This window comes from Letharia columbiana (genome assembly GCF_014066305.1).
Source record: "Letharia columbiana isolate WasteWater2 chromosome Unknown Sc0000006_s0, whole genome shotgun sequence".
NCBI classification, from domain to species: Eukaryota; Fungi; Ascomycota; class Lecanoromycetes; order Lecanorales; family Parmeliaceae; genus Letharia; species Letharia columbiana.
The window spans coordinates 495119-510221 of record NW_023501042.1 but is presented as its reverse complement, the minus strand read 5'-3'; positions in this window follow the sequence as shown (position 1 = coordinate 510221).

Below are 15103 nucleotides of genomic sequence, written 5' to 3'. Positions count from 1 at the left end.
TTTTAAATATAATCTATAATAAGAAATCTATTATATAAAAAATTAATAAATTAATATATATTATTTTTATAGCGATAAAAAAGTCTAATTATCTTTCTAATTATATATCGTATTTTAAAATAATTATAAAAGCGATAAATACTTATATTCTTATTATTAGCGTTTAAAATTAGAATTATATAATTAACTTATTAAGATTTTATTTAATTTAAATATTATCTATACTCTTATAAAGATTCTAAATCCTTAAATATATTAGCGATATTCTTATATATTAATTTAATATTAATAAATTTAAAAGTCTAGCTTATATCTAAACTTCGCTCGTCTTATTAAATATAATCTATATTTTATTATATTATAATTCTTAAGTAATAAATCTAGTTAATTCTAATAATAATTTTTTTTTTTTTAGTCTTAAAAATCTATATTATCTAGTTTCTAACTATTATATATTTTATCTTAAAGCCCTTCTATAAGTACATATTTTCTAAAATATGTTAATATATATTAGCTTATCTCTTAGTAAATGAATGAAAGTTTATATTTTATTTTTAGATAAATATCTTGAAAATATCGTAATAAATAAGTATCTAATTATCTTCGAAGACTTTTAAATATAATTCCTAATTAAAAAACGAATCTAGTATAGTAGAAAAATTATATCTAGATCATAATATATATTATTTAATAGTCTTATAGAGAATTTACTAACTACTACTATACTATAGAATAATTATTAAGATTTATTTAATATAGATATAGTATAGCGAAAATAGACTTATATTCTTATTTACTTAGTCTAAAATTAAGAATTATATTAAGTAACTTAGTAAGATTTTAAATTTAAATAATCTATACTCTTTAATAGAGATATTTTGATTACTTAAAATATATTATTATAGTATAAGATAAGCTCTTAATATATTAATTTAATATCCTAATAAGTTATAAAAATTTAAAATTTCTATATACTTTACTACTCGCTTATTAAGTATAAATCTATATTTTACTATATTATAATTCTTAAATTATTATCTAATTAATTCTAATAATAATATTACTATTCTTTTTTATTCTTAAGCGCTTATACTATATTAACTTTCTAAGAATTATATATTTTATGGGGTCTTAATAAAAAATATATATAAAAAAAAAGATAATAAACTTTTTTAAATTTTATAATTAAAGATAATTAATAAATAAGTTTAATATAAATAAAATTAGTATATAAATAACGAGTCTATTTAAATATAAATTAAAATATTAAAATTAAAATTAATATAAAGAAAAACTTATATTAATAAATATTATTTTAATAATTCTTTTTTAAGAAAATTTTTATAAATTATATAAGACTTCTACGTAATAAGAATAAATATTCTTTTAAGAGTTTATTATATCTTCGAAAATTTCTAAATATTTAATCTTCTTTCTAATAGATTTAATTATAATTTATTATACTTATTATTATAATAAGAAGATATCGATAAATATTTTAATCTTTTATACTTATATCTTTTCTATTAACGTTATTAAGAAATTTATATTCTCTAAAAGAAATTAAAAATTTTTAAATTGCTTAATCTTTTAATTAATAATATTTAATTATATATTAATAATTATATCTTTATCTTCTTTCTTTATATCGAGCTACTTATTACGCTTTATATTAATATTCTTAATAAAATCTAAAATTAAAACTATATCTAATAAATTTAATTATTTATAAAATTTATTATCTTCGATATAATATATAAAATATTATATATAAATATTAGCTATAATATTAAAAAGATATTAGAATAATTATAATAATAATTAGAATTTATAATAAGTATATCGATTATATATAATATATTTAATAATTCTTTTTTTTTTTTCTTCTTTTTCTTAGAAGTAATTATTTAATATTTAAAAAAAAGTTAGAAGTTTTTTCTTTAGCTATAGATTTCGCTATTATATTTATATTATTTTATTTTTTTAAAATTACTTTTAATAATTTATATATATTTAAACTTATTAAATATTAGCGCGATTTTACTATATTCTTATTTTTAAAATATTTATCTATTATTTTTTATATCTTATTATTATTTAAGTTTTTAAAATATTTTTATTTTTTTAAAGATAATATAATAAAATAAATTAAAGCTATTATCTTTATTAATAATATTAATTTTTATAATATTAAGAAATAATAAAAAGTATATAAATTTATTTATTTAATTAAACTCTTATTTAAAATAGTTATAATAATAATTTTTATATAAAAAGCTTATTATAAGATATTAAAGAATATATTATAAAGAGTATATTAATATTATAATAGAAATAATAAAAAAATTTAAGTAGAATTATATTACTATAAAAGATAATATAATTAAAAAAAATATTAGAAAAGATTAAAATATAAGAAAATTTAAGAATACGCTAATAAAAAAATAGGCTAATTTACTAACGCGTTTTCGCGTTTTTTTAAAATCTTATTTATAAAAATATTTAATATTAATTTTTAATATTATAAAGTCGAATTTTAATTAAATTTTTTTAAATTTAATAATCTAATTAGAATAGTTAAGAATTATTATTAATAATAAACTTTTTCTAACTTTTATATAATAATAAATATTTATTTTAAGCTTCTAAAAATCTAGATCTAAGAATCTTATAAAATAAATTTATCTTTTTTAAGATTTTATTTTACACTTTCGATTTATTATATATATTTTCTTTTTTAAAGAATTATTAAAAAGATAATTAGAATATTAATTAAATCGCTTACTTTTAGAATATTATTTATTTTATATTTATATTTAAAAAGATATAATAATAAATATAAATACTTTTAATTAAGAATCTTTATTAATAAACTTTTAACTAGCTATTTAATTTTTTAATTTTAAAAAAATATTAAATTAATTAGAAGATTCTAAAAGTAATAAATTAGAAAGTTCTTAAAGTAATTAATTAGAAAGTTCTAGAGATATTTAATTAGAAAGTTCTTAAAGTAATTAATTAGAAAGTTTTAAAGATAATTAATTAGAAAGTTCTAGAAGTAATTAATTAGAAAGTAAAGATAATTAATTAAAAAGTTTAGAAGTAATTAATTATAAAGTTCTAAAAGTAATTAATTAATAGATTTAGATAGTAATTTATTAATAAATTTAATTATATTAGAAAAAAAAGATAGACTTTATTATAAAAGAAGCTTAAGATTAAAAACTTCTAATATATAATAAAAATAATAATATTATAATCTAGCGATAAGTTTTATAATAAATCTATATAAATTTATTAATTTTAATATATAAATAATTAATATAATTAGAAGAAGAAGAAATAACTCTTATAATTTTAATTATTATAATAAAAAAGAGTTTAGATATAATCTTCTCTTTTTCTAATTATTATTCTAATTATTTAACTTTCTAAATTAAATAAATTTAAAAATATATTAATAAGAATAAAGAGTTAATATATATATTTGATAATAATATATTTAGCGATAATAATAATACTTTATTTTAAGATTAAACTATCTCTTAATCTCGAGATATTATTTATAAAAATAGAAATTTTAATAATATATATAATAAAAATATTAAAATTATAATAATTAAAGAATATCTATCTACGCGTAAATTATTAAAAAAAAATAAATAATAAAAAACTTAGAAAGAGAAGATTTAATATATTTTTTATAACGACATATAATAGATAAAATAATATTTTAAATATTATTAATAATAAAAGTAGCTAGAAAATTAAGTAATAAGACTTTCTAGAAAATCTATTATAAGTAAAAAGAATATAAATAAAAAGAAAAGCGTTATTAATTATATATTTAAAGTAAGAAAATTATATAGATTCTATCTAGATAGTAAATTTAATCTTATATATATTTTTAATTATCTTTCTAATTATAGTCTACTAGCTATTATTCTTTACGAAATTAAATATTTTTAAAAATTAACTATACTATTAATTTTAAAAGCTTTATTTTAAAAATTTATTTAAAAAATTTCGTTAGATATAATAAATAAAATCGAGAATAATATTAAATATTATTAATAAAGTTCTATTATTAAGATAATATAGAAGATAATAAAATCTTTTCTATCTAATAATTTTTTAAGTAAGACTTTTTATTATTTTTATATAAAATTTGCTAATAATAGAATATAGATACTTAACTACTAGTAATTTATAATAAATATATAATATTATAAATTAAGAATATATTACTTTTATATAAACTTTTAAAATTATATAATATTAAGTTATATATAAATATAAAGATAGATTAAAAGCTTATAGTTTAATTTAAATAGATTATTAAATTACTATAAATAATAAAATAAAAAACTTTATAATTAAATTATTAACTTTTTAATTTATAATATAACTCTTAATTATAATATTACTTATAAGATTATATTCTACTTTAAATTCTAATTATCTTTAAAATTAATATTATATAATATATTTAATTTATAATTTAAAAGATTTATATTATACTAAAGAATTAATAATTTTTATTATTATAAAATTATTTATATTATAATTATAGTTTTAATATAAATATATATTATATTTTCTTATCTAATTATTAATAACAAGTAAAGGCCCATGAATTAAATTATGGAGTGATTTTTTTAAAGTTAAATAATTTAATTTTATATCTAATTCTAATTCAGAACTCTAATCCTTGCTTGCGTTTTTAACCTACTTTACTACTATAAAATTGATTTAATCTATGTAGTATATATAAAATAACATTATTAGGAGAGAAATTAGGTATAACTAATAAGAAGGTGTATTAAGTGTGAAGGATTGATCCGTAATAATTGCCTATAAAAAACAGAGAAAGGCCATGTCCTTATGGTAAGAAGTATCGAAATACCGGAAAGAAATGGAGACAACGTGTTAATTAGTGGTGTGAATCCCATAATATCTTCTGCCGCAGTGAAATCTTTCGAATAATGAAATAGCTGTAGACATCGGACGGTTTCAATTCGTCTAAATATGTATCGTTCGAGTGTTCCTTCTGTAGAGGCCTAATTGGCTGTGATCGCTCGCAGTAGATCCTTCTCTCGTGACGTTATTGATGTACCATATGAATGCAGTGGGGATGATAGGCCCTCTCTTAAGTTGCAGTGGGGATGACAGGCTAAGTTGCAGTGGTGTTCTCCGCTTGCTGAGTGATGATTTGATATGGAACCGTGGAGAGTATATAACGTGGGATCTTGGAGAGCTGAGCCGTGTTCTTGGTGCTGGGGGCCTTATTGCCGCTTGGTTTCTCCGCAGTGTTCTCCGTATTCGCCTGCTATCGTGACTTCTCTTACCCTGGCTAAGTGGATTGGTGTGAGACCGTGGAGAGTAGGCCTATTGTGACATGCTGCTGATGACTATCTCCGTAGTGTTCTCCGCAGTGTTCTCCGCTTTTGGCTGCTGTCGTGACTTCTCTTGAACCTTGGCTGAGTGGATTGGTGTGGGATTTTGGAGAGCTGAGCCGTGTTTTTGACGATGGTGGCCTTGTTGCCGCTTGGTTTCTCCGCAGTGTTCTCCGCATTTGCCTGTTGTAGTTCCTTCTCTTGCTCCTCCTCTTGTAGAGTATCAGACTGAGTGGCTAGCTGAGTGGCTGATTGAGTGGATGATTGATATGACGTGGGATCTTGGAGAGCTGAGCCGTGTTCTTGACGATGGTGGCCTTGTTGCCGCTTGGTTTCTCCGCAGTGTTCTCCGCATTTGCCTGTTGTAGTTCCTCCTCTTGTAGGAGTATCAGACTGAGTGGCTAGCTGAGTGGCTGACTGAGTGGATGACTGATATGACGTGGGATCTTGGAGAGCTGAGCCGTGTTCTTGACGATGGTGGTCTTGTTGCCGCTTGGTTTCTCCGCAGTGTTCTCCGCATTTGCCTGTTGCAGTTCCTCCTCTTGCTCCTCCTCTTGTAGAGTATCAGACTGAGTGGCTAGCTGAGTGGCTGACTGAGTGGATGACTGAGTGACTGGCTGACGATCTGACTGAGTGGATTGCTGAGCTGATAGGGTAGGTAGTGTTGACTGAGCGGCTGAGAAATATGGTTAAAATAGGGTGATGAAGAACGGATTAAGGAGGAAGACGCGTCTTGGGAGGTAGCATAGCTGGGTTTAAAAGGCACCACCGCTGGCTTGAGAGGAGGATATGTAGGGGAGAACGATGGCTGTGAATCCGTTCGGGCTCTTTTTAGGGCCTTCTAACGCGTTTATGAGCAGTAGTAGGTAGCTGTTGGGCTCGCTTGCGGCCTCGATTGCCAGCGGCCCAGCAGTAGCGGATTCGCTGAGGGGTGGCCTGGGGGCGTCAGTAAGGGGTTCAAAAGACGGGCGGAAGGGATACGTGCCTTAGATACTTAGCAATATTCGGGCGAGGGGTATCGAGGATGTATTCATAATTGATGGATTGGTAGAATTGTAGAAGAAATATGGTTACACAAACAGGTGGAAGGATTATTATTATCCGATCCCGGACGCGTTTGGTGTGACTACAATATTTGAATATCAGTTTAATCCACCAATAGTAGGCCAAACTTCATTATTTTTACAGCGTTAGAAAGCGCAAAGCGAGCTCTACAATTTGAGGAATTATGAAGTAACTGTATCCATCGCAAGCTGAGTACCTCAAAGTGTAAGACTTCTACATACAAATTTTTGATGAGGAGGCGCGGAAGGGCTATCGGGCTGACTCAGCCGGTCTAACCAAAGAGCGTAGTGACCCTGAATTGATGATTGGCTGCACATACAAATTCAAGGTTTTCTAGTTCAGCCCTACCTTATTCTTTTATATATACTAATAAATATCTAATTATTTATATATTTTTATAAATTCTTATTATTATCTTAAAAAAAAAAAAAGATTTTATTAAAGTCTATATATATTTAATTATTATATTAATTCTCGACTTAGAATTCTAATTATCTTTATAATTAATATTATATAAAATTATTAATTTATAATTCTAAAAAATTATATTATATTAAAAAATTAAAATAAATTATTATTATAAAATTATCTATATTATAATAATAGTTTTAATATAAAAGTATATTTATTATACTTACTTATTTAATTAATAAATACTATATTTATATAATAAATTCTTATTATTATCTTAGAAAATAAAAGATTTTAATTAAAATCTATTAGATATTTATTTATTATATTAATCTTAGATTCGTATTCGATTTAGAATTCTAATTATCTTTATAATTAATACTATATAAAATATTTAATTTATATTTTTAAAAAATTATATTATATTAAAAATTATATTCTATTAAATTATAAAAAAATCTATTATTATAAAATTATAAGTATTATAAGTATAATTTAAATATCTTATTTTCTTATTTAATTAATAAGTATTATATTTAATAATAGATTTCTATTATTATCTTAAAAAATAAAAGATTCTATTAAAATCTATAAGATATTATATTTTTTATAAATAAAGATCTATAAATTAAATTTATAATTATTTTTTTAATTAAGACTATTAAGTAAATAGATAAATAATCTTTAATAAGCGAACTTTAATAAGCGGGCTATTTAACTATCGAGCGAACTTTAATAAGTAATATTTAAATTTCTTACGCTTTAATAATTATTAGATTAAATTTAGAAATTCTTTTTTTATCTAAAAGTTCTTATTTTATTCTATAATTTTAAAAAGAAATCTTAAAATTTTAATAGAAAATAAAAAAGTTATTTTAAAATTAAATAATATATATTTATTTTTTAATTAGAGCTATTTAATTATATTTTTTTTATAATTATAAATATTAATTTATTTATTTATAATAATTTAATTAATCTAATTAAAAAGCGTAATAACTTTAAATTTATAATTAATTATATATATAAATTTAAGATTTTTAAGCTTAGCTCTATCTTATTCTATTATATATATTAATAGAATTAATTATTAATTATTAACTAACTTATTAATATATAATTAAATTTATAAACTTTTCTTTAAATTTAAACTTAAATTCTTCTTTAAGTTTTTTATTATATCTATTTTATTCTTCTTTATTTAAAAATCTTATAATTTTATAATATTAATTATTATCTTCTAAATTTTACGCGAGCGCTATAAATTAAAATAAAAACGATAAACTTTTTATATACTACTTCTTTTTTTTTTTTTTTTTTTTTTTTTTATTATAATATTATAATAATTAGAAAGATAATTAGAAAGATATTTAGAAGTTATATTTTATTTTCTTCTTATAAAATATCTTTTAAATACTATTATTTATAGATCTAATAAATATATATATTATAAAATTAATATAATAATAATTTTATATAGCGAGAAGATAAATAATAATAGAATTATAAATAATCTATTATTAAAAATAAAAGATAAAATTCTTTATTATTATAAAGTAAAATTAAATTTATAATTTTAATTATATATATAGAAAGTAAATAATATAAATAATCTTTAGCGAATACTTCGCGATAATAATCTTTTAATTAAATTCTTCTTATTTTTATTATTATTAAGATCTTATAATTATCTAATTAATATTAAAAATTATAAATATAAAATAATAGAAGAGCTCTCTTAGAATTCTTATATTATTAAATTTTATTAATATATAATAACTCTCGAAAGTATATAACTTACTTAAAGCTCGCTTATAAAAAATATATAATATTAATCTTAATATAATATTAATCGTGAGAGATAAAGTTAAAAATATAAATAGATTTAAAAGTATAAATTTAGAGAAGTAGAAAAAGATATTATAAGAGATTAAAGATATATATTTTTATAAATAATAAGATTAATTATATTATAGTATTATTAGATATTAATATATATAATTTTTTTATTTAATATTTTAAAGAAAAAGTATATATCTATATTAGCTATATAATTAAGTCTAAATAATTAAAAATAAAAAAGTGCTATTAATAATAATAAGAGTATAATTTTATAATAAAAAGATTTAATAGAGAAGAAAATATTAAATAATTTTATCTATTTTGTAATTTTAAGATAAATAAAAAAAGAGAAAAAATAAGAGATAAATATATTATTAGATAATAATTTAAAGTTATTAATTAGATTATTTAATATAATTAAATAATCTTATAAATAAAGATTACTTTTTATCTTTATAATAATTTAAAAATTTTAATAAAGAGCTTATTAGTCTTTATAAGCGAAAATAATATATATTAACTTTTATAACTATAAATTTTATTATATAATTAAAATATATAAATATAGAGATTTTATAATATAGAATTATTCTTCTAAAATCGATTATAAAATATACTATTATTATTTCTCGCGTATATAAAATTATTAACTTATAATTTTTAGATTAAAAAAATATATAATTATATATAAATAAATTCTATAGTAAATATCTTTTTTTATTTATTACTCTCTCTTTAATAAAAGTATATTAAAAATTATCTAGACTAATTAATTAAAATTCGATTTATTATCTTTATATATTTATTTTAATAAGATTAAGTATGTAATATAAAGAAATTTAATAATATAATAATTTAATATAAATAATAATAATTTTCTAGATTTATTAGACTTAGCTAAATAATAATTAAAGAATTATAACTATACGCTAAATAAATAAAAGTTAAATAAAGATAATAATAAAATAAAAGAGGTCTTTTTAAATAATAACTAATAACTATAATAATAAAATTTTAAATCACTTTTTATTTTTATTATTAAGATATAAATATTTAAATATAAGAGCTTAAAAGAAGAGATTATAATAGATTTCGCTATCTATTAATTAAAAAGATATTTAGAATTTTATAATATAAATTCTTTTTCCCTTATATTAAACGCTAATTCTTAAAGTTTATAAATTTTTTTTAAGATAATTAAGAGATAGTAGATTTATTAATATATTATCTTAATAGCTCTTTATTATTAATATCTTAATTCTTTATAAAAGCTACTTTTTATATATTAATAATAGCGAAGTAATAATTTTATATTATTAAGTTTTTATTTATTTACGCTATCTACCTTATAAGTTCTCTTTAATATTTCTATTAAGAGTTATAATTAATTTTAAAATATAATTCTTTTTGATTATAATATCTTTTTTATACGATAAGTACTTTTTATTTATAAATATATCTAGAAATAGATAATACTTCTCGAATTAAGATTTATATCTTAAATATTTATATTTATTAAATATATATTTTATTCTCTTTAAACCTTTCTTTTTATTAGCTTTAATATTTCTATTAGATTTATTCTTATCTTTCTTTCTTAACTTTTTAACTTTTTCTTCTTTAATCTTATAAATAATATCTTAAATTTCTATTATTATATTAAATTCTTACTTCTAATTTAATTTATATTAAATTTGTTTATAACTATTATTTAACTTATAATACTATAAAATTTGAGAATTTAAGATCTTATTTTATACTCTCGATATATATATATAATTAGTATTATCGCTTAAGATTCTTTATTAAAGTAATTATTATTATGCTCTTAAGCGTTTCTCTTTACTTACTTATATTTAATATTTCTTTTCTCTCTTATATACTATAATAGATATAATTAATTCTATAATTTAGATCTTAAATTTTAGACTTTATATAGAGCTAAAATAATACTTTATAATAATTAAATATAAATTTCTAATTTCTCGATATTTAATTAAGTTTTAAATATATTTTTATAAATTAGAAAAAAATATTTATTAATTAATCTTTAATCTTAATATTTTTATTTTATTAAATATTTTTATAGATAAAGCTATTAACGATATAAGAATATAGAGATAATAAAAATTTTATACTCTTATAAATTATCTTAATAAGCTTTTATAGAAAAAATCTATATTTATAAATTATTTAAATTCTTATTTAATTTATAAACGCGTTTTATAATTTAACTATATCTTATTTATATATTTAAAAATATAAATTAACACTAAGTATTATCTTTTTTTAGTAATCTTCTTATTAATAATATAGATTATATTTAAATTCTTACTTCTAATCTAATTTATATTAAGATTATTTATAATTATTATTTAACTTATAATACTTTAAAATTTAAAAATCTAAGATTTTATATTTTATATTAAAATTATTAACTATATATCTATTTAAATAAGAAATTCTCGCTAATAAAGAGAATATAAAGAGATTATTATTAGAAGAATAAATTTATATATTTTTCGATAATTAGAAAGATAATTAGAATTCTATTCTATATCAAGTATCTTAACTCTCTTCTATCTAAATAAAGTACTTTTAACTATCTTATTCTTATTATTTATATACTCTCTTCTTATTATATATTAATATATTATTTATATAAACTTTATATTCTTAATTATTAATATAATTCTTTTATTATAAATAGCGTAGAGATTATTAATTATATAATTTATTAATAAAATAATAACTTAATAGAAAGCTAATATATAATAAAATTTTAATATTAAAATCGCTTTAATAGCTTTTTATAATATATTTAATATAAAAATCTTAAATTCATATAATATAATAAGATAATAATATTATATTAATAATCTCTTATATTATATAAATAAAAGATCTTTTTAAAAAAGTAAATTAGTTAATTTCTAATATTTTTTAATCTCTTATAAAGTAATAACTAAAATATTATTAATTATATATATATATTACTTATTAATATATTATATTACTATACTTACTTTCTTACTTTTAATATTAATTTTTAGTCTTTATAAATAAAGACCTTAATATACTCTTTTTTATAATCTTTATATCGAGAGCGCGAATAACTAAAGACTTATTTTATTTGATTTTTTTCGTAATTATCTTTTTATAACTAGAAGACTTTAAAATTTTCTTTTAATTTAAAATCTTAATATAAAGATTAAATAAATAATTATTTAACTAATTATTTATATTATTAAGAAGATTATTAAGATTTATATTATCTTTTAAATAAATTAACTTAATATATAAATTAATATCGCTATCTTTATATAATAATAATATAATAAAATCGCTATCGAGATTAATAATTATTAATAATATATTATTATTAAATTAGATTAAGATAAATAAGATAAAATAATTATAATATAAAATATTAATAAGAGAAAATATTTAAAATATTAAGAAAGAAAGAAAGAGAGAATTTCTACTTATAATTTTAATATTTTAAAATCTATCTAGCGTTATACTAGCGAAGTCTATTAAATTTAATTTATTAAATTATATTATATAATATAATAATTATACTTTTAATTATTATTATAATTATACTAGTTAACTTTAAAAAAATTAATTTTTTAATTAAAAGATTTATATCTAGATATTTAATAACTATATATTAAAATATATTTATTTTAAATTTTAGATATAAATATCTTTATTCTTAAATAAGATAAAGAAGCTATAGATTTAAGATCGAATATTATTAAGAGTTATCTACTATTTTCTATTATATTTTAACTATTTATAATTATTAATATACTTACTAATAAGAAAGATATACTATTACTATATAAATTTAATCGCGATATTAATAATAATTATAAAAACTAAAATTATCGAATATAAAAATACTCGCTAATAAGAAAGGCATATATTATTATATAAATTTAATTATAATATTAATAATAACTATAAGAAACTAAAGCTATCGAATATAGAGATATTCGTTAATAAAAAAGATATATTATTATTATATGAATTTAATCGCGATATTAATAGATAATTATAGAAACTAAAGTTATTAAATATAGAAATATCTATTAATAAGAAAGGCGTATTATTATTATACAAATTTAGTTATAATATTAATAATAATTATAGAAATTAAAGCTATCGAATATAAGAATATCTATTAATAAGAAAGATATATTATTATTATATAAATTTAATCGTAATATTAATAATAATTATAGAAACTAAAGCTATTAAATATAAAGATATTTATTAATAAAAAAGATATATTATTACTATATAAATTTAATCGCGATATTAGTAATAATTATAGAAAGTAAAATTATTAAATATAAAAATACTCGTTAATAAGAAAGACGTACTATTACTATATAAATTTAATCGCGATATTAATAATAATTATAAAAATTAAAGTTATTAAATATAGAAATACTCGCTAATAAAAAAGATATATTATTATTATATAAATTTAATTATAATACTAATAATAACTATAAAAACTAAAGCTATTAAATATAGAAATATTTATTAATAAAAAGACATATTATTATTATATAAATTTAATCGCGATATTAGTAATAACTATAAGAATTAAAACTATTAAATATAAGAATATAATCTTCGATTTAATATAGATTTTAGAATAAAAAGCCTCTTTTATTAAAGTAATAATATTTTTATAAATATATATTTATATTTAAATCGATTTAAGAAATTTTATTTTATAAATATAAAATATATAAAGTTATTAAATTAAGTATAATAGTTAAATTTTATTAATTAAGCGTAATAAATAGAATAATAATTAGAATATCTTATTTCTTAACTTAGAATAATTTTTCTTTTATTTATTATATATTTTCTTTTTATAAAAATTATATCTAGACTTTAATAATATTATATTATTATTTATAAACTTATATCTTATTATAATTATTTAAAAAATTATATATCTTTTAATTATAAAGTAATTCTTTTTATATAAAATATATATAATTAAATCGCTAGATATTAATTAGTAATTTTTTTTATTTATAATTATTAGAGAGTAAATTATATTATTAAAATCGCTTATTAATTTTATCTTTATAATTTCTTAAAGTATATTTAATATAAAGATTTAAATTCGAAGTAAATTAATTAAATTTAAAGCTATATAAATTAAGATCTTCTTTATTATCTAAATAAATATAATTTAAAAAATAATTAAATTAAATAATCTTTATAATTTACGATTTTTCTTTAATATATAAGTTTTAAAGTTTAATTAGTAATAATATAATTAACGCGTATAATTAATTTATTACTTAATTTAGATATATATAATTAATATATTTATATATTTTTCTTATTTATAATTATACTTTTTAAACTATAGCGTATAATCTTCTAATCTTTATCTTTATAAAGTCTTATTTACTAGTCGAAAAGATATAGTATAATATAAAATATTAATCTATTATAATTATACTCTAATATAGTATAGATTATTAAGATTTATATAATATATTTTATAAAATATTTCATATTAAGTAATATTATATCGTACCCGAGTATAATATAAATAGGGTCGAATATCATATCATTTTTCTAATATGAGGTTCGAGATCTTAGCGGGATATTCTACGATATAATATATCTATGAGATTATATTATGAAATAATATATATATAAAATATTCTTACTAAGATTTCTATATTTATAGAATAATCCGACTAAGATATATAGAATATATTTATTCTTCTTTATTAAGAGAGAGGGAATATAAAGAGTAATTTAATATAGCTATTTATCTTTTTATTAATATTAATAATTAGAATAATAATTAGAACTATAAGCGTCTCTATTCTTCTTCTTAAAATTATAATATAAAAGAATATTCTAAATTTTAAATCTTTAAATATTATAAGAATAAAATTCTATAATTATCTCTTATTTATATATTTATCTTAACGCGTTAGATAAGCTTAATAAACTTTATATTTATTCTTCTCTTAAACTCTAATCTTACTCTTCTATTCTACTCTATCTTAATTCTTTTAAATATCTCTAAATCTATCTCTATCTAATTAAACTTATTAACTATTTATAAATAAATTCGCTTTTTAAATTATTTTAAATCTCTTTTTTAAGATTAAATCTATTATTATTAACTCTCTCTAACTATAAATCTATTAATTATCTCTCTATATATTATAGAAGTATTAATAATATATCTTAATAAATTTATAAATATTAAACTTATCGAAGTACTTTTTATAAGCTTATTATCTTCGTTAATATAATTATTATAAATATTAATTAAGTTTTTATATAAAGTACTATTAGCTCTTTTAATCTAATTCGATATATTAAGATCT